Raw genomic sequence first — 27702 nt, 5'->3', positions numbered from 1 at the left:
CATGAACAAGTGGAAAAATATTTAAAAAATTAAAGTGTGCGAATAGTTGCACCAGGAAGTGAGGAAACAAAGTCAGAATGTAATAAATCTTCCTCTTTACTACCTCCCAGTGGGGCTGTCCAATGTACGGCCCATGTCTACGTATTTATGTGTTTACAAAATCATACAACTTATGAGCACATGCATACTCGTGTCTATGATCTTCTAATTTTGTACATAATACATGACGTAGATGCACAGAAATCTCTTAGGATTGTTTTAACCTTGTAATTTAATCCACCTACATAGCTAACATACTAAATCATTTTTTTCTTTCCATGAAATTCAAAAGGAAGGACAATTTCTAAAGAAAAAATAAACAATTTATGGATCCACACGAATATCTTCTGGAATCATATAAACAGACTTTACAGTACACATATTGCTTCTGATTATTAGATTCACAGAAACCTCTAGTCATTATATGATAAGCATAACCAAGTTTGATAAATGTAGCCCACCTGGCATACTGTATACAGAATAGAAAGAATAAACGAAGTAGACATGAATCGGATGTGAGGTTGTATTGAAGACGTTTTATTACACCATGCCCATTCCTACCTTGTTTGCTCACTTTTAGTACACTCATTCGTACACTTTCATTTTTTTAAATATTTTTTTTTTTCATTCGTACAGGCCTGGTATGGCCAGGTAGTTAAGGCACTCGACTCGCAATCTGAGGAGCGCGGGTTCGAATCCCCGTCACACCAAACATGCTCGCCCTTTCAGCCATGGGGGTGTTATGATGTGACGGTCAATCCCACTATTCTTTGGTAAAAGAGTAGCCCAAGGGTTGGCGGTGGATGGTGATGACCAGCTATCTTCCTTCTAGTCTTATACTGCTAAATTAGGGACGGCTAGTGCAGACAGCCCTCGAGTAGCTTTGCTCGAAATTCAAAACAAACCAATCCAATCTATTTGTACAATATCGTAATTTCGCAGGCTTCTTGGTCATAATTTATACCCGTGTGTACCTTTCTACTTAATCGTACACAATCAATAATAATTTATATGTGTTGTTTCTATCCTCAAAATGATTTTTTTTTCATTCCTAAAATAAGGTACAATTTTAATAGTATTGTTTGTTTTTTGAATTTCGAGCAAAGCTACTCATGGGCTATCTACGCTAGCCGTCCCTAATTTAGCAGTGCAAGACTAGAGGGAAGGCAGTTAGTCATCACCATCCACTGCCAACTCTTGGGCTACTCTTTTATTAACGAATAGTGGGATTGACCATCACATTATAACGCCCCCACGGCTAAAAGGGCGAACATGTTTAGTGCAACAGGAATTCGAACCCTCAACCCTCAGATTACGAGTCGAACGCCTTAACCCACCTGGCCATTTCTGGCCTTTTAATAGTACAAAAATTAAGAATAATAAAATTGTCTAACAAACCCAGATTCTAGCGTAATAATAAATCATTATATCAATTTGTCATTCATCAATTGCAACTAATTTTTCTATCGTTCTTTTCAGTTTGTTTCTTTCGTCCCTCGAAGAGGTTATTAACACGTTTTTGTACGTTTTGCAATATCGTGTACCCAAACATGTCCGATATATCAATGCACGCTCTTCGCGTCTCTATTTAAGCACGTGCTTTATAAGAGCACGATCACCTTTTACCCTACTTTCAAGTGAAAGAAAATTGCAAGTAAGCGTTCACCTCTTTATTTACATGTACAGAAAAAAATAAATGTTTTAACCACTAGAAATATAGATATAGATAACATTCCACCATTTATAGCTAAACTACTGAACCGAAGTTTTATCACGTTACAATGATATTACGATCTACGTTTTGATCAATTACGAGAACGACTGCGCATGTGCAGTATCATTAAATGAAATTAAAATTTATGCATGTAATTTCCTTTCCTGAACTTTAAGGTCAATAACAATTCAAGTTTTATTGCTTTTCAGTATAGTCACTATAAGAAATAATTCATTCAAAAATCTCAATATTAATTGATGCCAGAAAGACTACTTGAACACCTATAACTAATAGTTAAGTATATTCTAATACCTTACTCTATATCAAACTAATGTAAACAAATCCGACAAGTTATGTAGCTATGCATTCATTACTTAACAATGTTTGTCTTTTCTGCAAACTGAAACTATTCTTCAGTTTCTTAAATTGTAAACAGAAAGTAATCTTTGAGTACAATTAACTACTTAACTACTGGCACATTATTTGACCATTCACTACCAAACTTGGCGTGATGACTCCTTCGGTCCGCAGAAGTAACAATAATGGCCAAAACTTCAAAGAGGTTTCCCACAAACAAGTTTATTTAGTAACCTAAAATTAATTTTTGGAAATTGTTTGTTTTTGTTTTCGTAGTACAATGGTAAGCCTTTCAGATTTACAATGCTAAAGCCAAGGGTTCGATTCCCTTCGGTGAACGTAGAATAAAGTCTATAAGAAGACATATTCGCTCCACCCTTCTTTTGGTAAGAAACATCTTCCCAAGCACCCAAACTATCACGGTATTGTTAGTCTAATAACTTTGTTTATTTGAAAACGTAATGTATATGTTAATTTATGGTTTATTTTTGTTTTCTCCGTTTCAATAACTTTGATGATATGAAAGCAAACGGTATAATTTAGAAGCTTCTTTTTAAGTTAATTTTGGAATCTTTCCAGTCAATCAAACAATTACATTACTATTCCAAACAAGTGTAGTAACTTAGTTAAGGTTACAGAAGAGCTGAAAGAAAAGGTATTCCCTAATATTTCTCATATTATCAAAATTATTAATGGTCGTGTAAGAAAATAATTCTTGCAGTTTTAAAAGATACTGTTCCTGCACAGGAATTCACCTTACAGATTAGTTGTCAGTGTTCCAGTTACAGCTGATGACAAAAATTACCGAACTGAATTCCTAACTTATCTTGAACCACCATGGATGCCAGGAAACATTCTGAAATTAAAGGTTGGCTCACAAGTAATGTTGAATGTCATCAAAACCTGTTTACATTGTCTGAAGAAGGAACAACAGCCAACAATTTTTGTTTGTTTTAAAAATCAAAGGTTTAGTTCAAAATTAAAATTGTTATGAAAATTATTGCTTTTTTAAATAAATGTTCTCAAAAGTAATTTTAAATACCTATTTCAGTATTTCGGACACCTGTGTAGGGTACGGTTAATTCAGCTAGTACGTTATATTGGCAATTTTATGTACCTAAAGTACAGCAAGCATTTATCAAAAAAAGAAGTAAATGCCGGGATGGCTAAAATCAAGGTTTTGAACATAATACAAACAAGATGGCAGGGATGGCGTTAGAATTACGATTTTAATTTGTAATTACTACTAGTTATTAACCCTCTCTATCGGCATAGCGGTATGTTTGTGGACTCACACCTCTAGAAACCCGTAATGGGCAGAACACTGATAGTCCATTGTGTAGCTTTGTGCTTAATTCTAAACAAACAAATTATGTATTAATAATACTTGATACTGTGAAACTATGTCACTTCAGTGAAACTGGTTGACATCACTGTGTTGGTTTTCCAGTTATCAGTAATAAATAAGGACAGAAGAAAGGAGAATAAGAGATTCAAACTTTTTACTTTGATATTTACGAACTTTCATAGAACTCGTGACTTAGTATGGTAAAGTTTTGATGACCTATTAAGAAGATATTTAAAATACCATTTCGATTACCAATCCAAGTCATTCCATGGTTATTTGTAAGACTAGAGGACAGACAGAAGTCAACAGTGTCCACCTCTAACTCTTGTTTAACCCAAAAGTAGTTTAGTCCACTACTCTTACAACCCAACCACGGCCCAAAAGTGCGGATAGTGTTTTTATGGTAATGGGACGTGAACAGGTAACTATATTCACAGTTTGGGCACACTAACCTTTAGTTTGAGAAATAGCGTAGCTAAAATATTCATAGAGAGAACGCAAGCAACAACAATAACATATATAAGTAGAATCCAGTACGCTTGGATACGACCTTCTCATCGTGTTTACATACACTTTTACATTGTTTGTATGCTTTCTTAATACTTTATGTCTTTAGGGAATCTCCAAACACGTTTTTTAACACCTAAACCGGGAAACGGGGAATCATACAAAAATGTAAGACATTCAACAAAGAGAAATATGTGATATAAAAATAATGATTTAGTATTATATTACAAATAATATCTATTTATGGTGTCATTTTATAAACATAATGGTATTCCTATATATTTTGATGCCATGAAATATTATATTCATGTTTAAGACGTCACAAAAATATTATGTTATTGAATTCTGTTGTGATACTACAATAATATTATGATATTCATGTATTGCGCCCTATTTCAAAAAGGATAATGTTCATATATTATATTGTGATATCATCAGTTGTATAATGACATTCAAGTGCTGACACTGTTTTAATGTCAAAAGCAGTATAATTATATTGACTCATTTGCCTTTTATTATCATGTTCATGTATTACGTTATGATACCATGAAAATTTATTAGATTCAGTATATGGTAAAGGTTGCAGGCAATGAATAAAGTTAGAAACCGAAATGGAAACCTATTCTAAACTTGCGTCAATATTTAGTGGAAGTATTGGTACATTATGGGTAAGATGGGGTTGTTTGTGTGTTTTTTTTCTATCGTAATTTATGTTTTAATTTATTTTAATATATGATGTTATTACTATTTCGTAATGATACCTATTTTGAGTTTAATGAATAATGTTTTCGTTTCCTGGTCATATTTTGCGAGTATTTTTTTATCCTCAAAACGAACTTTCCTAATCTCCAAAATACGAATTATTTTTTAATGTTGTAAATCGAAACGAAAAATTTACTTAAATCCAGGACATGGTATCACTTTGCCATTCATCAATTTCGAACTGATTTTTTATCGCTGTTTTTAGTCTTTGCTCACGTAGACTTTTAAATATTTTGTTTCTGACTAGAAACACTTTAAAGAGCACATACTGTGAAATGAAATAAAACAACACCCTGCAACATTAAGTTTAGTAAATTACTTTGGACAGTAACAACTCTTATTGCTCTGTATTACATGTTTTTAGCGGTTTCTATCTTAATGGAGCGCATGTCTGAAAAATCTCTCGTTTAGGTTTTGCTTAACAACTTTACGATCAAGTTTCCCACTCACCTTTGTAAATTTGTTTTCTTACGTAATGGAAGTCATGTTTCCACTTTCAGTTCTCACTTTGTTTCCGTACGAAAAGTTGGCCTGTTTGCTATTACAAAAGTTTGTTTAGGAATTCAAGTTTTCATTCCGTAAGTTTGTCTACGCACGTTTGGAAGATATAGTCAGTGAGCAAACCGGGATTCAGAAACAGGTGAACCTCCCTTTCGTGATTCACTCTAACTTTCCAATCAGAAGACGAGGAACGCTAATGGCTTAATTCCTCAAGAGGCGGAACTTTGTTCCACCCCAATTTAACCTCAGAATGTAACTGTAATAAGAATTATTCTCTGACGTTGTCCTGTTCGTTAAAATACCACAACTACAGACATATTTTTGCATGATATTATACTGACCAGAAGTTTATCCTTCCTGAAACTTAACTCATTTTCAGTATTCTAAAGCTTGTAGTCTTTTATCCAGTATCCCACAAACAAAAACATTAACGAACTGATGATTTGTGACAGCCAATTAAGTTATGTTTACGTTATTACGTTATCACATATAACTGACCCAGCTCAACTTGACGATTAGTAAACGACCAAAGTTGTGTTTTTTGTGTAAAGTATTTTAACCGGTTTTCTTTGTATATGAGTATATCGTGTACTAATCTTTTTATTAAGTTAAAATTTCTTGATTAGTCTGGCAAAATACTGGAATATTATGGCATTAATAAAAGTAAGTTCAACACACATAAAAAAGAAAGCAATTGGAAAAAATAAACACGCACGCTTAATATATTCAGTCTACCTATTTTGGTATAAGTGAAGTAAGAAAACACTTTCAAACTGTTTGGAAACATGACATCAATCAACGTTTAGGTTTAATGTAGAACATCCAAATTTTCGTGTGTTATAAATGTTAAATGAATAGAGTTTTACTTAGACTTGGAGTCCTGGGTCATCAAGGAAGCCAAGGCACAGCAGACGGTTTATAAATATTTTCGTTCTAATTATTGTTAAGCGCAAAGCTGAACAATGAAAAATCGAGCCTTGGATTTTAGAGTTATAAGCACTTTAGTTTATCGTTAAGTCGAAGAGAGTCTGTAATAAAGGACTCTGTTTATTTCAGAATTACACGTAGAGCTACTCTCTGAATAACTATCCTTCGTCTTGAACGGATAGATTAGGAAGCTAATCAACAGCACCGACGGCTAACTTTGGATTACCTCTGTCTTATCGAATAATGGGAGTTGATTGTCACTCTTATAGCACACTCATGACGCCAAAAGATGTAGTGCGTTTTTGTAGCAATAGAATCACTGTACTGATATACTAACCATTTCACTAAAGAATATCTAATATGCTATAAAACTATAATTCCTAACGTGTTCCTCGGAATTTAAAACAAAACAAAACTGAATATTTTTTTCACTTTTCCGATTTCGATAATAAACTTAAGATTTTGTTTCTAATTGAAACATGAAAACAAACAAACAACGCACGAGGTCAAATCATCTGTTTCTTAGTTTTCTCCTTCTTTAAATGACAGTTTAGGTATTTTAAAATCATACACACATAATTCAAGTGTTCAAAGTATTATTTCTCATATCTTGATCTTCCAGTACAAGCGTTATTTTTAAATGCCTATTGTTGAAATAATATTCGAAACAAAGTGCACAGTAAAACATTAAATTTAAAACATCACAAACTACTAAGCCAACATGGGATTAATGACTGTAACATCAGATAGATTAAGACTGATTCCTTGTTTCAGTCTGTTGGCCAGTAGGCTATTTTATATGTCACAATCACTAACGACACAATTCAATATACTTAGCATTGTTCTAAAGTACAAAATTAATATATATTTTCTACGTATGTTAATATACAGAGGATTGAGTAGGTTATATTAAAACGATTTTGTTGATTTATCACGCCTTTACAGTCTACTTTGCCACGTACGGTCATTCCCTATCCGACGATCGTGCATCTTGATTATAACCCTGCAGCGTAGTTGCAAAAGGCTCCATAGTAAAGGTAGACGCTGCACAAAAATCTTGCCGTAACTGGGATATTATATGGTAAGTGCAGTGGAAAAAAGGACAATAAAAAGCAAAGTTCTGCTTAAATGCTGTATATATCAGCGGAATTGTGCACACAGTGTGTAAGAGTGCAGAATAAATTTAGGCTACTCTGACTTAAAAACCATGAAAATGTATAAGTTTTATTTCTAATTCACAGAGAAACAACAAAAGCTACCTCGACTAAAAACTATCTTCCTACCCTTAAGAGTTTATTGGACCCATGTCAGCCCCACTACTTTGCTCATGTTCCACTGGAATAATAATAATAAAGCTATGCAGACAAATATAATACTGCTAAATATAACAACAATAATAAAATGACCTATAGGATTAGTCAGTTAAGAGAGTCCTCCCCTGGGATAGCAATAAGTCTTCGGATTTACAACGCTAAAATAAGGAGATCGATTCTCCCCGGAAGACACAGCAGATAGCTCGATATGGCTTTGCTAAACGAAAAATAGAGAAACACACACTCAGTTAAGCGATCGCTTTGAAAAATATTCCAGACTACAAGATGAAAAGAAATATTATATATTTTTGTTGATTTATTTTGTGTCTGCAACATTTTTTTACAGACGTCGTTCGGTTTAAATTTCCTTTTATGCTCTAAGAACACCGGATGTGAAATAAGCAGATAAATAAATAACCCTAATATCTATGAACTAATACACACCGTTAATGTGCAAACGACATTCCCGTGATTACGAACTTAAAGCACACACCTATAGCTTGTTATCATCAGCTCGTTAGTTTTCAGTAGTTACAGTGTATAAAATATTGAAAAAGTTTCCCGAACAAAAAAACACTAATCTTTCAATGTCTCTGATTTCTAAATTTTTGTTCTAGTTTACTATTTTGTTAATGTATTGTTCTAATTGTATTTTCAACGTGTTTTTACTTTTAGGTTTTATTAACTAAAAAAGTGCTTATTTTTAGTTAATGTTTAACTGTTGTTAAACTTATACAGTGCGTTTTGACACTTTTTTTCTTTTACGAAACGAGAACAGAGTAAACATGTTAATTTTGGGTGCCTCAAAATGAGTTCAGTTGCATTAAAATCATTACAGAGTTGCTGAAGTCTGGACTTCAAGAGTTAGAAAATCACGTATTAGGAGATACTTTAATTTCCTAATACAAAGAAACGTTATTAGGATTTTTTGCATTGTAAAAAGCATTTCTAATACTCGTAAAAATACAGCAAACAAGAGCACGCACATTTTTTGGGAGATATTTTTAGGATTATTGGAGCTTTTTAGTGTAATGCAAATAGTCACAGTAAATATAAATAATCAGTTGCACCGGTTTCAAAGAAACAGAGATGACTTAATACATTTTACTAGGATTCATGTGGATGTTATGCATAACGGAAAGGCATAGCTCTATTTTCTAGAGCAGTGTTTCCCAACCTTGACGGGAAGACATAGCTTTATTATTTAGAGAAGTGTTTCCCAACCTTGGCGACTCCTAGTGGGCGTTTTTAAAATTCATGGGGCAGTAAACTTTGATGGAGCAGCAGGAGGTCGTACAGAATCGTTTAAATGTTTTAGAGAGTTTTATTAAAACCATAAGAATTGACTATTATTGCCTTACAATTTTCATTTTAGTAAATTATTTCAATGGTACAAACATTTATTAGAAGTGTATGAGAGCTCATTGTATCATGAAGGGGGCGTTGCGGAAAAAAAACTTTTGGGAAACTTCTCTAGAGAATGATAAAACGTATTAAGTGCTACAGTCCCGGTCTCATACACAACTAACTATTTTAAGTAACGTAATTTGTTTGTCGAAGGACCTTAATAAACATAAAGATGATATAAATCCACAAAGCCCCTTCTTATTTGGGTAAAAGGACATGTGAAGATAATACTTACATATCACGTTGGTTGTCAACAGGTGTTTAAGGAATACGCTGATGCACTCTCAAAGCTAAAGCATGTCACATTACACGTGCGCCTCCAGACATAAGCTGTCATGATCAGCTTTCAATAACAGACAAAAAATGAGGTTAGGAATTTAACCTACTTCCTTAGCACATGAACTCTACTCTTAATCATGCTTGGAAGAGACTTGCAACTGAGAACAAACAAGGCTTAAAACCTCACTATCGTGGTGAAGAATACTTAATCAAGAGTTTACAAGTGAACATTAACTTATAGATCGACTAACATGTCCATCTATGAACGAAAATGATTATATGGAATTATGGAACATTTCACTGGTGCTCTGTTTCAGAGTGAAGCCACGCTGAACTAGCTGTTGTGTTTACCGTGGAAAAATCAAATTTTAGTGTTATAAGACCGTGAATTCACAACCGGAAGATTCATAGCGTAAGTAGGAGTTTACCAACGACCTTACCAAACCTTGGCACATTTTATAAGGTTACCATCCAAATCAAAATGGAACCTATATAATTAAAAAAAAAATCAGAAATCGTTTCTCTTTAGTTTACAATTTCTGTTTAATGTTTTTCATAGAAGTATAATTATTACTAAGAGTATGACCACTAACCAACTGTTTTATACGTTCGGATCACTAATAGTCAAGTTTAACGTTGCATACATTATTATTACACAATTTGATTGAGTATTTGAACATTTATAAAACACATACTATAAGTCACAGAACTATAATTCTCAGCCATATACCAACGAGACCACAGGAAACATAAATTTTTGGTAACCGTAAGGCATAGCCAGAGGGCGCTGAAAACGACTCGGTGTTAGCATCATCCATATCAAAGATTTCTGCGACTTTAAGATGACGTGGCAGATAGCAGAATGAAGCTGTTCAGTATTTAAAATGGCTAACTGCTGTCAGATGTCATCCAATAAGTTCGACAATGTCACAGCAGTTCTATAATACACGACTGATTTTATACATATATCCCTATGAATAAAAACCAAGTGGACTATGTATTGACCAGTGGACAGGTTCTTTCAGCTGTATATCACGTTATCTTAATAATGTAGTCAATTTACGACCATCTCTAATGACCATGGATCCGTGTTCCTCATTGTCTTATCGGTGTAACCATGAAAATATATTGCTGAATGCCAAATAGGATTATTTGTTGATGTTCGAGCACGTAAAGAAACGTTGTAAAGAACCTGTATGTGTGTTTACATACGTGGTTTTATCGTCATTACAACTTTCAAGTTCATATCCGGAAGGTAGCGCTGTTCGTATTGATAATTTATTTTCGTCATGACGTTTATGTTTCCACTACTCATTAGTTTAGACAGTTAACTCTAACAGCGTCTTTAAAAACTGTAGAATTATCCTCTCCTCCTCTCTCGTGTGATTTATATTTTATCTTATCGCATGATTTTGATTGTGTTGTATATATATATTTATTCGTTCGTAATGAAAGTTCTTGTTACAAATGAAAGATTTTGATATATGAGTATATATTCAGTTCAGATCATCGTTGTCATGTCTATGCTTTTAACTGAGCAACGTGATACATTTGTTAGAATTACTGCTATCTCTGTTTTCCATTACGATCTCTCAGCACATTTATACAGAATTTTTGGAACGTGAATATTTGCTCCAGTATGTCCGTTTCTACTTAGTGAATGAAATATTAAAAATGGACTAGTTTTGTTAACAAAACCAATTATCGCATTTGACCAGCTTATATCAAAGATATTTAATTGTTTGTTTTGGATTTCGCACAAAGCTACACGAGAGCTATCTGTACTAGCCGTCCCTAATTTAGTAGTGTAAGACTAGAGGTAAGATAGGTAGTCATCGCCATCCACCCCCAGCTCTTGGGCTAATATGTTACCAACAAATGGTGAGATTAACTGTAACAAAAGACGCCCTCACGACTGAATGTTTGATTTGATGGGGATTTGAGTACACGACCCTTAAATTACGAGTCGAATGCCCTAACCTCTTGACCATGCCGGGTTCAAATATTTAATCGTTATGAAAGTACTTAAACATAAAATAAGCACATGGTATGTACGTGTATCCTTTTGTTTTCTAAATGGAGTTATTTTCTTGTAATGTACTTTGTAAACAAGTACGTGTACATGATAACTACTACTTTTAAACTTTAAAGTATTTTAAACATAAGTTGCAGTGGTCGTAACACTAGTTAATGTTTTGTGTTTTTACTGAGCTTTCGAGCGATTATCTAAGCATACCAGCTGGAAAACTGAGAAACTGATTTAGCGGCTGGGTTGCGATTAATATACATCTCTATCTTTTTTATCTCAAGTGTTTTTAAGTATCGGGACAAGTTTTATTTCGTATTTTAGAACACTATTTCGTAATTTTAGAAATAGGCTTGGCCTTGCGGTTACTGTGCTCGGACTGTGAATTCTAGAGTTCATATTTCACAGCACATCATCGCAAAGTGTCCTTTGCGTTATGTGGAAGGGGTAGTAGATATCGTGCTATAAAAATGATGGACAAGTCCAACTATTCGATGAGGCAAGAGTTGAAAGAGAGATGGAAAGCTGTGAACAATGGAACTTGGGGTCAAGCATCTTCGTCAAATCAGTTCATGATGATCTGCCTATACCAACTAACTTCTGGAAGATAAGAGTAAGTGAAACGGATGCCTATATGGTATGCATGGCACTTGGAGCATGCCGTGGCACATTCTGTGATGATGTACTTGAATAAGCCACCAGGTATTGCGTGTTCTAGAAAACAACACAGAAAGGTCGATAATGCTAGAACACTGGGACAGCAGTTTGTGAAGGAGGAGAATGTCCTAACCAGTATTAGGAATCAATACTATATAGAAAACATTGGTAATAAATCAGTTCAGGATGTTGTTAAGCAGAAATATACACAACAGGCTATCTATGTTATGATCACACCACGAGTATCGAAAACCGGTTTCTAGCAGTATATGTCCGCAGACATATTGTGCCACTGGGAAGCCACATTCAGGAAGTACTTTTGTTATGAAAGAGATAAATAAAACTTCTATTGTAAATATATAAATATTTAAGTCATTGGAAGTCTTTTGTGTTAAAAACAAAAGTGCTCAGTGAAGAAAAAACTTGGAAACGCTAATTTTTCAAAACATGTGTAAAAGTCATACAAGACAAAGGTCATTAAAGTGCTAAATGCTTGTTTACCACATGTTGTCTGGAGAAAATGTTGAGAAGCCACAACATTTTAAGTTAAATAATAAAAACATTTTTGCCAGTGCGTAAGACTTAAATTCATTCCAAAACGAGATGGTAATGAAATTGTTCTATTTAATTCCTAATGGTCTAGCGAAGTAGTAGCCACTTGAATTTTCTACTCTAGCCTACATCTGTAAACTTACTAATATTACTGTTTGTGGTCCTAACTCTGTCCTCACGTCATCAACTACTATATTTCATTAATAGAACAAATTTCACTCAGTTTTTATCATTTTACTTTAACTATATTTCACTGTCGCTTTTCCATCTGAGAACATCTTATTTAATCTAGACTACGATTACCACTATTCCATCCCAGAATATTGTCACTATCTTTAATGCATTTTGACTTCTTTGATATTACGGTAATTTTATACAAACTATACTCCCTTATCACTAATCTCTTCTGCAATGTTCTTATCTTGACTAATTTTATCTCTCGTATTTGTAATTTATTCTATATATATTCCATCAAACCTTCTTTTACCATTTCTATCTGTGATCTCTTATGCATCGCTTTCACCCTGCTTTATTTCTGCCTGTAAGTTATTTCTGTAGTTCTGAATCAATCTAATCTCATTTCAACTGCATATATTCTATCGGTATCTTTCAACTTACTGTAATCTTATCTCAATTAGAATATAACTTCTATATTATATTATAACTGCAACAATATTGCATGTTTCACGCATTCATTTTTCTTTTTGAATTATTTCTAAAGTTTTTTAGACTGGCACAAACTCCACTGAACAAAATTAAAGGTCCCTTAGTGGGTCAAAGGTTAAGTTTATGGACTTACAAAGCTAAATTTCGGCACTTCATTTTCGGTGGTGGACAGCTCATTATATATCTTTTCGTTTACTAAATAAACTAATCTTTTATCCAAAATGGCTCAGTGACAAATCTGTAGGCTTATAACCCTAAAAATTGGGTTTCGATACCAGTGGAGGGCACAGCACAAATAACCCAGTGTCTAGCTTTCTACACATCAATATAGTTTATTTATTTATTTCTAGGAATATTATATACACCAGAATTTAGCCTCCGTTTCATTCTAGTTTTAGCTTTTTTTTATTTTGAATTATTTCTAGAGGTCTTCAAAGTGACCTCCATTAGAACACCATTCCTATCGCTCGTTATGCATTACGGACGTACCTTGAAGTTTGCCCATAGCTTCATCAAAAAATTAATTCATGGCGATGTTTAGAATACATGAAGAAATGTAATCATCACTAGCTTTATTTATTCTGCATCACGGCTTGAGTGACACGATCACGTGATGCGTTTTAAAAACTGAACAACAAAAATAAGAAAAAGAAAAAGGTAAAAGGAGCCAATAGACGATAACATCACAGTTTCTTCCCTCTCTCATTTCTAGCTAAGCGTCTAAAACCAGTTGAACAACTATTTCTTGTTAACACAGCTATGTATCCAGTTTTTATGGGATTTTTTTCGTAGGCAGGAGCTTTTAAAGGCGTTTGCTCTAGGCTTTATATTCTGTTCCTAGTGTCTTTAACCGTTAAAGGAAGAATGTTTTCAAACGAAACCCAAAACTTGAGTTATTTCGAATAATTGACTGTTGTTCTTCAAAGGAATAAAATAATAAATATTGTCAACAGATTAACATTATTAAATTTAATTTTATTTCATATTGAGTTACTAACAAAATCTGCATGTCTGAGCACAGGACCGTAGTTCATACTTCACAAGAACATTGTGGTTAGTGTGCTGGGCTGCGAATGAACAGGACCAAAGTTCGAGTTGTGATGCCTTTTAATACGTTCCGTACTCTGAGCTAAAGAGTTTTACGAGAAGAACATTAAAATTTAAACAGAATAATGGATTCGTCCAGACTCATCCCAATCTTCCAAAATTTTGCAACTTACGTCTCTGTTAAGCTTTTATAGCAAAAACACACTGGCCTAAGTTCGTTGATACGAAAACCCTTTAGAATATTCTGAAGGATTTGATCTGATTATTTGAGCTGTCTAAATGCATTTCAAATTGACTGAAGTGTATTGATGTAGGTCAAAGTTATTTTACTTCAGTTTATATCCCTTCCTGTCAGGTTATCTAGGACAACAATGATATGAAATGAATAACTTTACTATTGTATACAGTTTCTGTTACTATCGGATTTTTTCCCTCTAGCCTTTAGTAAATCAACTTTACTTGAGATATACGGAAACAGATTTGTATATTTACGTACTTGATATAATACGACTGATAAACAACATATTTTTGTTTCTCTTCTTTTTATTTTCCCATAATTCCCCCAATACTTAAAGAGTTATTTTTAACTCTGTCTTTAATTGCTAGAAAAAACGATAATTCTTTGTGTCGTTTGTAATGATGGTATATCCAGGTATATTTAAAAGTTTTTACAAATTCTGGGCAGATTTATAAAAGTAATATAATATATATATAAAAATCACTCTAAATCTGAAAATTTTGCCGCCCTTTCTCTAGATCTGGCGAGCGACGCTCAGCAGAGCCCGGTATAAAAATCTGGGTACAGGCGTTCTTCACACATGAGCTGGACACATTGAGCTATACCAGTAGAGTAACTACACAATACTAAGGAAAATGTTTTGTTTGTCTGTGGACGCATCTCCTCCTAAACTAGTTAACAGATCCAGACTAAACTTTCCATGTTATTTTAGTAGTTCAAGCGCATACAAATTCTTATTAAGCTTTCTAATATTGTACGAATAAAAATATTTTGTAGAATAATTCATACGTCGTTATTACAGAGGCTGCTGTAAACAGCTGAGTTTAAACAAAATTCAACAAATCGAAGGTAGCAAAGAACATATTCAGCGTTTTGGTTTGTCTCCCATAATAACCAAATTATACAGTGATAAAATATCCAGATACAATGCTGAGAATAAATTTATTGCTACTGTTTAAGTTCCCTACTCTTGTTAATATATTTAACTTACAGTTTCTACTATGGTTAGAATAAGCGCTTAAGCCTCAAATAGAGAAGTATTTCATAATTAAAGTATTTCTAGGATATTACTTATTTCTTGATGTAGAATAAAGTTTTTTCATAAAAGCAAAATTCACGATTATTATTAAATTTAATGCATTAACTGCACCAATTCCAGGTAGTAGAAATCTTAACCACATCTCTACTGTCAAATAGGATCTCTTGAACAAAACGTGACGTAATTGCTTTGCCATTTCTACTAAGTTTTCTGAGCTTAACTTCTACACCTCTTTACTTTCGATCCATTTTTCCTGTCTTATAAAAATTTTCTTGGAGTATGAGCGCTACTGACAATCTTCACAAATAATTTGTTCGTTTTTAACCAAAATTTAAATGTTTTCAAAAGAGCAAAAATGGAGGAAAGTCCATTATGAACTGATAGTTTACCTTTACTTGTCGAACTTCCACCAAGGGCAGTGTGGGGTATGAAATTTGCAGCTCAAAAAATCAGTTAAGTTATATAGCTATTTAATATGTATCATATTATATGGAATTAGTAAGTTATTCATAAATTCATTATAATTCATTAGCAAAATTTAGTAGTCTTGTTTGTTAGTTCACCTAAACAACACTTTATTCCTCAGATATTGTCACGGTGTTAACTATAATAGCACATTTTAACTTAACACCGACACTTTATTCCTCAGGCAATGTCACGGTTTTAACTATAATAACACTGGTACATTTAGTAGACTTGTTTGTTAGTTCACCTAAACGACACTTTATTCCTCAGACAATGTCACGGTGTTAACTATAATAACACTGGTACATTTAGTAGACTTGTTTGTTAGTTCACCTAAACGACACTTTATTCCTCAGATATTGTCACGGTTTTAACTATAATAACACTGGTACATTTAGTAGACTTGCTTGTTAGTTAACATAACACTGACACTTTAATTTGAGTAATGGGGTAAACGTCCAGGTGTACTTAGTTGTTCCTTGTTTTTAATTGCGGGTTAGAGGGAAGGGAAGCAGTCAGTAGCATAGACATCTGGATCTTCAGTTAATTACGGTAAACACTAACCCATCTATTCTATCCATATCTTCCATATATTAAATGGCTTGAAAGTTTTTTAATGTTTACACTATTACATTTTGCTTATCTTACTAATTAAAGTTTATTTACTTTAGCTATGTATTGATTAATAGATTCGAAATCTTTGAACATTTGTGCATTGACTAAAAAGTCATGAGCAAACAGATGAACAAAATCCATTTCATCAGCGGCATTTCGTAAATGCACTTGGAGTAAAATCGCTGCCTTTTGAGATTGAAACTAGAACTTTAAAGAAACATATTATTTGCGTTATTTAACATCATTAAAAAAGTATTACGTCGATGTCTTGTTAACAAGCGTGTATAACTGAAAGTCTCGTGAAGAACATGCCTTATGCCACGTCAAGACTCATGAAAAACACAACTAGTTTTTAAAGTAACTTGTTACCAGTAAAAATAAATCTTATGTAAGCCATTTCTTTTTTACATTTTCCTCCATTCCAATGACCACATGGTTGTTAATCAGAAACTAAATAATATTTGTATTTTTTATTTTATTTTTCCTAACATTTAATAGGTTCAAATATACAATTACAATAAAATGTCCAAATTACAAATTTAAATTCCTTTAAACATTGGTTTCGAAATATAGTTAGTATGTGCAACTCGTTGTTGTTGTTTTTGAATTAAGCACAAAGCTACACAATGGGCTATCTGTGCTCTGCCCACCACAGGTATCAAAACCCGGAATTTAGCGTTGTAAGTCCGCAGACATACCGCTGAGCCACTAGGGGGCGCAACTCATTGAGCTTATTATTTTTAGACCCTAACTTATTAATTTTTCATGGTTGTTTACATTTCAAAATCATTAGATATTGTTTATAAATAATATATTTAAAATCAGAGACTAGCTATGATCAGCACGAGGCTAAGTGATTTGTTACGATATGAATATCATGTTCCTATACTGAACTGAACGTACGAATATTTCAGTTATGCTCAATTACCTTCGCTAGTCTTACATCAATAAATATAATTATGAAATATCCTCACAAAATATACTTTTCATTAATTATATACTGTAATGTATTTCAACATCTACTTCACAAAATTTATTTTTCATTAATTAGATAATCTCATACATTTCAACATTTACCATGAATTGATATACACTCGTTAAAAATGTGTAATTACTCCAGAATATTTAATTAATAAAAATACTTTACATGATAATGCATCATTATTAACAACTGTAAATATAGAATCATGAAAGAGAGTTTATCATAAGTTGCATAGTTGTATGCGCAGTTTTACTGGAGTCTATTAGCTATAGATAACCAATTAAACGGCCATGTATATATTGTCGGGTTGTTTCTATTTCAAAACAGTTAACTAACGCCTGAAAGTAATATACTTAAAACCACGAATCACCTTATGGCCAGATTGCTTTAATTTTGGAACAGTTAGCTAAGGTGTGTAAATAATATATTTGTGGACTATTTATTGTCAGACTGCTTCTATTATAAAATTGTTAGGTTTGGCATGTAGTTAATGAAATTTAAACTTGAATCATCTATAGTAAAACACTATTTATTTCAAGTAGCTAGTTTACTTTATTACATTTTTGGTCTGTTACTTGGATATAGTTATACAGATAATCTCATACTGCTCACAATATCCTCGTCAAAAATGTTAAGTGTTATTTCCCTAGATGTTTTAATTTATTGCATTTTTTATGTAAGTGTCTCGAGAGAAAGTTGTTGTTTCGTTGGATTAGTCCTTCGAAGTGCTACTGAACGCCTAAATAACCATATAAAAGAATGAAGCCTTGATATGGTGGTATTGGCTTTTACTAAATTCACTCAACTCTTTATTTATTGTTAAATTCATTCGGATTCAATTCTTTTCATAAATATTCAATCATATATTGGAATCCAGAATATAAGAACAAGTCCATCTTGTTAATTATATACTATGAGAAGTCAGGTAAGAGATTTTGCTTGGTCTGAAACCATTTTGTATACGTTTGTTTATTTGCCTTAAGGCAAAGCCACGTTGGGCTATCTGCTGTGTCTATAGTGGGAAACTGAACCTCGGATTTTAACATTGTAAGTCCACTAACTTATCGCTATCTCAGTGGGAAATATTTAAAGACTAGTTATAATAACGCTGAAACACAACCATAATTATTTATCTGTTGTATTCCGTTGTTCTCCGATTGCTTCATTAGTGTCTTAAAGATTGTCAAATGTAAATGGTAGGTGTCTCTATGACTTGTAGGTAAATTTCACCAAACATAGGACCTAACACCATATTTGAAAACTTTTACATACTAGGTTAAATGAGATATGTGATAAGCTTCATATGAAATTTAAATCACACACGTGTGTTGTTATGCTCTTTTATTCCGATAAACTTTATCGCTTTAACATGTTTTTCCATCTTGGAAATAAATAGCTTCGGAGATAGAAATGTCTGCGCAAACTCAGCTATGCCTACAGTTCTGTTTTGATGATGTTAATCAGGCCGCTCGAGGAGACATTTTACAACAACGAGCTTTCTTGAGGCATTAATGAAACAGTCTTAAAGCAACGAAATATAACAACTAGATTACTAGGTTTAGCTGCAACTTGGATGTTCGATTATATCCATTTTGGAGTTGTCAAATACATTTTTAATAAATGAAATTCAAGATATAACGATTAAATAATGAATTAATATATTTTAATAAATAACTTTAGGATCATTGGATCAACATAAAAAGTTGTCATCTTACACGACGAAAGTCCCAGAACGGTTATAATACGACTATAACAAAGGCACTACTACATTTTGGCCAAAGGTTAAAGAAACCTAGTTCAACGTTACGCCACTGTTACTTGTTTCTCTTACTTTATGCAGACTTTGGCTTGAAGGTTTCAACTTTGCTCCCTAGAGGAATTTTTCTTTTCGGAAAAATTCATCCACTTTCAACTGTTCTTGTAAATACGAATAAAAAAAATAGTGAAACCTACAAATGTAAGTTAAGAGCTCAAGTCAAATGGCCTTATTTTCTTGTTCTTATCAATAAATTCTCCCGAGAGGTACTTGCTTTCACTGGATGAAATAAACCAAAACACAACATTGACATCTTCGAGTCCTCGGTCACTTGATAAATTTTTGAAATTTTTCTTTTAGGACATTTATTTCATACAAAATATATGCATTCGTCCTGTTCACAGAAAAACTACAACTCACTGGGTGCTTTCACACCCCCACAGAAACCAAATTTAACAGTAATGATTTAAATATCCGATTCTCTGGTCAAACACGAACTGTCAACGGCAAGCATGGATTACAGCCTTGACTCCTATATTTATGTCTAAAAGCAAAGGATTATTATCTTTAAAATTTACTTTTACAACTTATGTCAGTTTCCTTGTGTTGTTTTAATAACCTTCATAAGTTAAACACATGAAGTCATCAAGTTATCCATATTTCAAGTATTAAATTCGTCAGTTGAGTCACAAAAACATTCAAGAACAAACTCGGTACGGTCTTTATCGTAATATTTAAAACAAGTAAAGAAAACTTTTTTTTAAAAAAAAGGACTAAACGTATGGATGGCCAATATCAATTCTTCGAAAATAATGCAAAGAAGATAGTACGGATGGCTTTGTTTTTGTTTTTTTTAAATTTCGCTCTAGCCGTCCCTAATTTTGCAGTGTAATACTAGAGGGAAGGCCACCGCCAACTCTTGGGCTACTCTTTTACCAACGAATAGTGGGATTGATCGTCACATTATAACGCCCCCACGGCTGAAAGGGCGAGTATGTTTGATGAGACGGGGATTCGAGCCCACGACTTTCAGATTACAAGTTGAGCGCCTTAACCACCTGGCCATGCCTCAGTACGGATGGTATTTGCATAATTTCTTCATAATATCACAGACACATAGTGTAGTAGAATGTTAACAGACAAAAATAGGATAAATTAAATGATTGAATAGTTATGTATATTGTTATGTGTTAATTCTTGCCTGTGTTATTATATATACAACTGCTCCACCTACTATCTTGTTTACATTGTTTTTGAATGATTGACATAATCTACACGTTCAGTTACTTTCTAAATTTTTTTCTTTACTTGCTTGCTTGATTTTTAATGTAGTGAATAGACGTAATAAGATTGTATTTATAACAAAGTTATATACAATGAGCTTTCAACTGTAACATCAATTGTCATTCACTGTTTATCTATTATTGGCTAGTAATTCCTGTTTCACCCTGAACTTAAGATTTTTAAAATAACATCAAATTTGTGTAAGAAAACTAACTTCAGGGATTAATAACATCGGTTACATTACAGTTATAATTTTTTTTAAAAAAAATTGCTACTTGCTATTAATAATACTTACGGAAGTGGATACTGTTACTTTAGTGATATTGGTTGACGCTATTGTTTTGGTTTTTGAGTCATCAGGTAGTAAATAAGGTGGGCAGAAGAACAAGAAATTTAATATTTATTTATGATACTTCCAAACATTCCCAGAACTTGTGACTGAATTATCAAACAGATATTGTTAAAAATAAGAAACATTATAGCATTGTAAAACTCTGATGATTTATTCAGTAGATCTTTAAATTACCAATTCAATGAACAATCCGAGCCATCCTTACACAAGTAGTGCTACCACGTGACTGTTAATGCTGCAATTATAAGTTCTGTTTGCTGACTGTATTATGAGATACATTTCTCGCTTGTTGCTGCGTGAAACCTTGCTTGTTTAAAATTTGATAAAATAACCAAAATCGGTATTTTATATTTACACAATTTAAAAATTTTTATTAAAGCCATCAACAACTTTCATTTTAAAAAAGCACTGTATATGTAAAAAAGCATTGTATTAATGTCCTACATAAGACACAATAATTTATACTTTTCCCCATGTCACGTGATATTACACAACATTGTTACTTACATAATAACTTGATCAAACTTTATGATACGTCAGCCAAATATTATTTTACTAACTTGATGGCCCTTCATCTCTTCTTAGTAGTCATTTCTTGTATTTTGTTATTTGTAGTGATTCTCTCACATTTAAAACTAAAATGTTGAGAGGTTAAACTACAATTGTACTTTGTTTTCCCATAACATTTTGTGTTGTGTTGTTTTTAAGTGTTCTGCTACAGCCGAATTTTCTGTTTTATAATTTTATTTTTATCATATTATTATATTTTTGTAATATGTATTTTAAATTACTTTTAGTATGAGCAAAATAATTATCCCCACATCAGCTTATCTTCTATTTTATTTAACTTTAGTATTCCCAAGCATTTAATCTTATCTATGGGTTTAAAGACGCGATAAACTCTTCTTAAAAGCTCTAAATAATTGACTTGCTAGTCCTAGAATTTAACAAAAACTTGAAGTTAATTTTTCGTTTTTCTTATAACTAGATCATTACGTAGTAATTTTAACTAACACTAAACCTTTGCGAAATGTCATAAATGTCAACTGTATTTGGTTCAAATCATATTTCAAGAGCTACATATCAAATTAGCAATAGTTCATTACTTAAATCTTACTGTCTTGAACATATTTTTAAAGCGCCACATACATATGTATAAAATGCAGATATTTTGTGTGTTTTTGTATCGCATGATTCCTGGTGTGGCGGCATGACATCAGCAAAGGACTTTCTATAAACTGGCATTTCCAAGTTACCGTGTATTTATTTATTTAGACTTGAAGCAGATGTAGGCTACAAGATAATTAAAAATTGTTGATATAAAATAAAGAACGAAGAAGAGGAATAGGGATAGCAAAAAATACATCAAGTAGAATCAAATTCAAATATTATATTTTCAAGCCTACAACTAATAACTTTAAAAAATGTTAACATACAAGACTGGAAATAGTGTCTATATTATTTGCTCAAGCTGCAAGTCACTAATTTGACTTCACTAACATTAATAAGCACTGTAAAAATAGAGTCAAAATAAAGATTCGTAACTTGCGAAAATAATGTAGGCACTACTTCCAGCCTTGTTTGTTTATTTTCTTAAGTATCCGTAGTTACCAGCTTGAATATACACTGCTGGCCAAAATCTTAAGGTCAATGAACATAATGAAAAAATATGCATTTTGCCTTGCTAAACTCAACCACTTATTTGAGTAAAGCTTCGAAAGATGAAAATAAGAAAAGGGAAAATAAAAATTAAAAGCTTTTTTAGCATTTAATAAGGAAAATGTGAACACTATGAAATTAGCCTAAATACTTGTCGGTCAAAAGTTTAAGACCATACTGAAACGAACCATTGATCGGTAAACACGTAATGAAATTTAGTCATTTGTGTTCAAGAATTAGCGTTGTAAACATCTCCCACTGAAATGTCACATGTAACATTGGGTAAAAACATGGCAAAGGCTAAAACGTTGACAGAGTTTGAACGTAGCAGAATTGTAGAGCTGCAAAAGCAAGGTCTCTTTAACGTACCATCACTGGTGAGATTGGGCGTAGTAAAATTGCTGTTGCAAATTTCTTAAAAGACCCTGAGGGATACGGAACGAGAATTTCAAGTGGTTGGTCCAAGAAAATTTCGCCTGCTTTGAGCAGGAATATTCGATAGGTTGTCCAGCAAGACACCAGCCGATCGTCGAACCAGATTAAGGCCCTTACGGACGAAGAATGCAGCTCAAGAATAATAAGAAGGCATCTACGGGAGAAAGGCTTTACAAACCGTAAACATCTTCAAAGGCCACGTCTCCTTCCACACCACGAAACAGCTCGGTTAAACTTTGCTGAGAAGCATCAAACATGGGACGTAGAAAAGTGGACGAAGGTTTTGCTCTCTGATGAGAAAAAAAAATAACCTGAATGGTCCAGATGGCTTCCAACGTTACTGGTACGATAAGGATATTCCACCGGAGATATTTTCTATACGACACAGCGGAGGAGGTTCCATCTTGATCTGGGTGCTTTCTCCTTTCATGAAACAATGGAGCTTCAGGTTATACAGGGGCATCATACAGCAGCTGGCTACATTGGTATGTTGGAGAGAGCATCCTTATCGACTGAAGGCCTTTGCTTGTCTGGAAATGACTGGATCTTTCAGCAGGACAACGCTACAATCCACAATGCCCGCAAGACAAAGGACTTTTTCATGGCGAATAACGAGATTTTTTTGGACCATCCAGCGTGTTCGTCCGAACTGAACCCCATTGAAAATGTTTGGGGTGGATGGCAAGGGAAGGCTATAGAAATGGACGTCAATTCCAAACAGTGCATGATTTTCGTGAAGCCATCTTCACCACTTGGAATAACATTCCAGTCAGTCTTCTGCAAACGCTTATATCGACCATGCCAAAGCGAATGTTTGAAGCTATTCGCAACGACAGCTGTGCAACGCACTACTGAGACCTTTTGGGTCTCCTACCCTGGAGACATCGTTGGGCATTTCCTACCCTGTTTAGGACTTCTTTTTGATATGGTCTTAAACTTTTCACCAGCTAGTATTTAAACTAATTTCATAGTGTTCACATTTTCCCTATTAAATGCTAAAAGTGTTTTTTTATTTTCCCTTTTCTTATTTTCATCTTTTGAAACTCTACTCAAATAAGTGGTTGAGTCTAACAACGCAAAATGGATATTTTTTCTTTATGTTCATTGGCTTTAAGATTTTGGCCAGCAGTGTATAATATTGGCATTTTGATTCAACTTGTTTTTTCTCTTTTTTGACGATCCCTCTATTCCCTTTTTTAACTTAGCAATTTTTAACTATCTCGTTTCTTATGTTATTTAAGTCCACGAGAATACATTTTAAGCTACATATGTGCATATGCATTCAGTTGAACGTTACATTTTTTCAACAGTTTACTACTCCACTGACTCTGTTCTTCTATCAAACCATTATTTACTGAGATAGGTGGTTGTGTGCCTGAGATTTGATGTAAAACAAGTATTTAACAAGTATCGAGTACAAAGGAAGCCGCTCACAACAACATCGCATATGTATTATATTTATAGCCACGTAAATCAACTTTTTAAAAATAGGCACAACAGAAAAATTGAAAAGCAATGAAAAACAGAGAACTTGGAAATTATGAATCCTCAATGTGGCGCTTTCTAATTGATGTGCTATAAATAGCACAAATTATTTCAGATTAATCTAAATTAATAAAACATTGTATTTTTAAATGGCGGCAAGTGAAAGACTTAGAGAAATACTTCAGGATGAAAAACTAAGATGTTTGAATTAATTTTAAAACTACCCTATAACCTATTCAATACTGTGTTTATTATTAATGCCCAGGTTTCAATAAAATATTCGTAACCATGTTTTTTCTGTAGCAACTTGTAAAATTATAGTCAATAACAATAAGACTGAAGACACTGTTATAAACATGCACATTATCACTCTAATAAAACTAAGCATTTACAGCTAGTATAACGGTGCTGGAATAGTTTCGAAAAATGTATATTGATAGAGAAGAACTAGAAAAAAATTAGAGTGGGAAAATCTCGACTTTAAGAATTAACATAAAAATAGCACTATAACCTTCGCAGGAGTTTGTTTAGCAGTTGTGCATAACTTTTGGTGCAGCATACGTAGCCGTTTTTGTTGTAGGCTTCAGTGCTTGAATGGCTTCAAAGAGAAACTTTACCAGTTGTGTTGAAAATACTGGTAAAATCTGTTTATTTTCTTTCAAGAATCAATATAAAATAGTCCTATGCTTTACATAGGAGTTTTTAGTAGGTGTACCCAGAATTTAATAAAATATCCAAAGCCGTTTTGTTTTTTCTGTAAGCTTGTGAAACAACAACAATAATAGTATGAAGAACAAGTAGATTAATTTTGTCTAACAATTATAAAGTCAACGTTTCTGCTATTAACTATATTTTAGCTGTCTTAGCCGTGTGTTCTATTAGAATTTTTGTGAAATTTCCGAGTGATTCCTATTACAAACAATTATTGTGGTTCATGATTATTCTTGTCAATTTCATACGTAAATTAAAACATTCTTATAACTCATTGTTGGTATATAAAGATGCAAAAACTCTCTGTATGTTATACATGTCTATAAAGCTTTACAAATATGTTTAAGACAAGAATATTTAAGTAATTAACTGTTTCTGATTAAGTCTGTAGCTATTGAAACAGAATTTGAATCAAATGTAGTTGACAGAGCGTTTAAGACATTTCGCAAAGGTTTTAGTGTTAGATAAAACTACTTCGTTAAGATCCAGTTATAAGGAAAAAAAACTTCAAGTTTATCTTAACTTCCAGTACAACAAATCAATCATTTAAAGCTTTTAATAAACAATAAAGCATTTAAACCTATAAACAAGATTAAATAAATGCTAAAGAATATTGAAGATAAAAGAAATTAGTACATAAAACTGAGATTTACCAAACAAAATTTGTAGGTGGGAATATTTATTTTAGTCAAGGTGTGTGTTTGTGTTTTCTTACAGCAAAGCTACATCGGGTTATCTGCTAATCCCACCGAGGGGAATCGAACCCCTAATGTTAGCGTTGTAAATCTGCAGACTTACCGCTGTACTAACAAGGGGCTTTTGGTCAGCCTAAAAGTAATTTAAAATATAGAGAACGGGAACATAACTGTTAAGTAAAATAAAAAACAGAAAACTCGGGTACAGCAGAACACATAAAAACAACACAACAAGCACTTTTATGGAAAGACAATCTACAATTTTAGCTGAATCTCTAAATATTATAACTTTATATACCAGACCACCACTAGAAATAATAATATATATATAAGAAGTATTAAAAAGTGATAAAGGGTCATCAAATGAATGCATTTCAAGACGGTTGGTATAAGTATCAATACTTTTATTAAAATAGAGAACAACGTTTCGAACTTCTTAGATTATCTTTAGGTCGAAACGTTGTTCTCTGCTTTATTTTAACAAAAGTGTTAATACCCATACCAGCCGTCTTGAGATACATTTTTACTTCAAGTGGGTTTCTCGTCATCACGAAATGATTGCATTGACATGTCGTGATGCATCAATCACGACATAGGCGTGTCTTACCTGTTGCGCAAACTGAACAGTTGCCCGGGGTCGAACATGCTATGCCTTTTAATCTACTTCTGAATTTTATTATTTTGGGGGCCCCATTTACCGAACTCTGCCCATGGTCTCACAATACCGAAGACCGGCCCTGCATAAAGGTTGACCAAGGAATCATGTAAGTAACAATGTACTGTGATATCACATGACATGATAAAAGGTATAAATTATAAATAAACTCTTGAAGACGACTTAGCAATAAGCAAACAAGACTCCTTGTTACAATTATTATTAAATACCTGTGCCCATTTCCGTGGTTGAAATTATTCCTCGTGATTTACAGACGACATAATAAATCTAAGCCCCTCCATTAACCGCAGTTACTTCTGTAGCTACCTAAGAAGGTGACCCAGCATGGCTAGGTGGTTAACGCACTCGACTCGTAATCTGAGGGTCGCGAGTTCGAATCCCCCTCACACCAAACATGCTCACCCTTTCAGCCGTGGAGGCGTTATAATTATTCGGTCAATCCCACTATTCGTTGGTAAAAGAGTAGCCCAAGGATTGGCGGTGGGTGGTGTTGACGAGCCGCCTTCCCTCTAGTCTTACACTACTAAATTAGGGACAGTTAGTACAGATAGCCCTCGAGTAGCTTTGTGTAAAATTCAAAACAAACCAAACCTAAGAAGGTCCGTAGCAGAAAGAGAAAGTCTACTCATTGTACATGAGCGCGTGATTCAAGTTTGGTTACGTTAGATTGTTTCATCAGCCCCTTTTATATGCCAAAATTTCATAAATGCCATCCTTTGTGGTTAGAAATTCACAACTCGACCCAGAATAAAATTTGACGACCCCACAAAATTACTTGTGGATCCACATTATGTACCGGTGATCTTGTGGATGCGTTCTAGCCACCTCCCCTTAGTTATGGAGCTACACCATGTAGCTAAGGATACCTCCGCTGGGCTAGCCTTAGCCTGATTGCCAAATTTGGTCTTACTAACTGAAACTACGGAAGGAATTCGCAAACAAGCGTACAGCGTGAATTAATATAGGATACGAAATGTTGCTTGTTGTAACCATCTTTAAATAACGAAAGTCCGTTGCAAGATTCATAACTTCCTCCTCCTATGATTCATAGACGCCCCAATGTAATGATCAAGCTTCGCCATTATCCTCAATTAGTTTTTAAATACTCTAAGAGCGTCATACCTGAAGAAAAAAAACTCGCTGAGGCAAGTGCCCATGGAAAATGGCAGGTTATTCATTCGGACACATTTTAACCCCCTCTTTGGTAA

The 27702-nt window shown here is 33.4% G+C and overlaps 1 protein-coding gene across 8 annotated transcripts in view; it reads right to left on the bottom strand.

The window, feature by feature from the left end:
* LOC143240979 (uncharacterized) overlaps positions 1 to 27702 on the bottom strand; it is a 97545-nt gene that overhangs the window by 53435 nt on the left and 16408 nt on the right. For 2 of the 8 annotated variants that reach the window (XM_076484335.1, XM_076484336.1), the window contains exon 1: positions 5178 to 5605. The exons of the other annotated variants lie outside the window; for them this stretch is intronic. The gene's annotated coding sequence lies outside the window, so the exon portion shown is untranslated. Of the gene's footprint in view, positions 1 to 5177; positions 5606 to 27702 lie in introns of those variants that run through there. 8 annotated transcript variants of the gene reach the window in all.

Source organism: Tachypleus tridentatus, chromosome 13 (assembly GCF_004210375.1).
Source record: "Tachypleus tridentatus isolate NWPU-2018 chromosome 13, ASM421037v1, whole genome shotgun sequence".
NCBI lineage: Eukaryota > Metazoa > Arthropoda > Merostomata > Xiphosura > Limulidae > Tachypleus > Tachypleus tridentatus.
The sequence above is the reverse complement of the archived record's forward strand: the minus strand, read 5'-3'. Positions and strand labels throughout refer to the sequence as shown.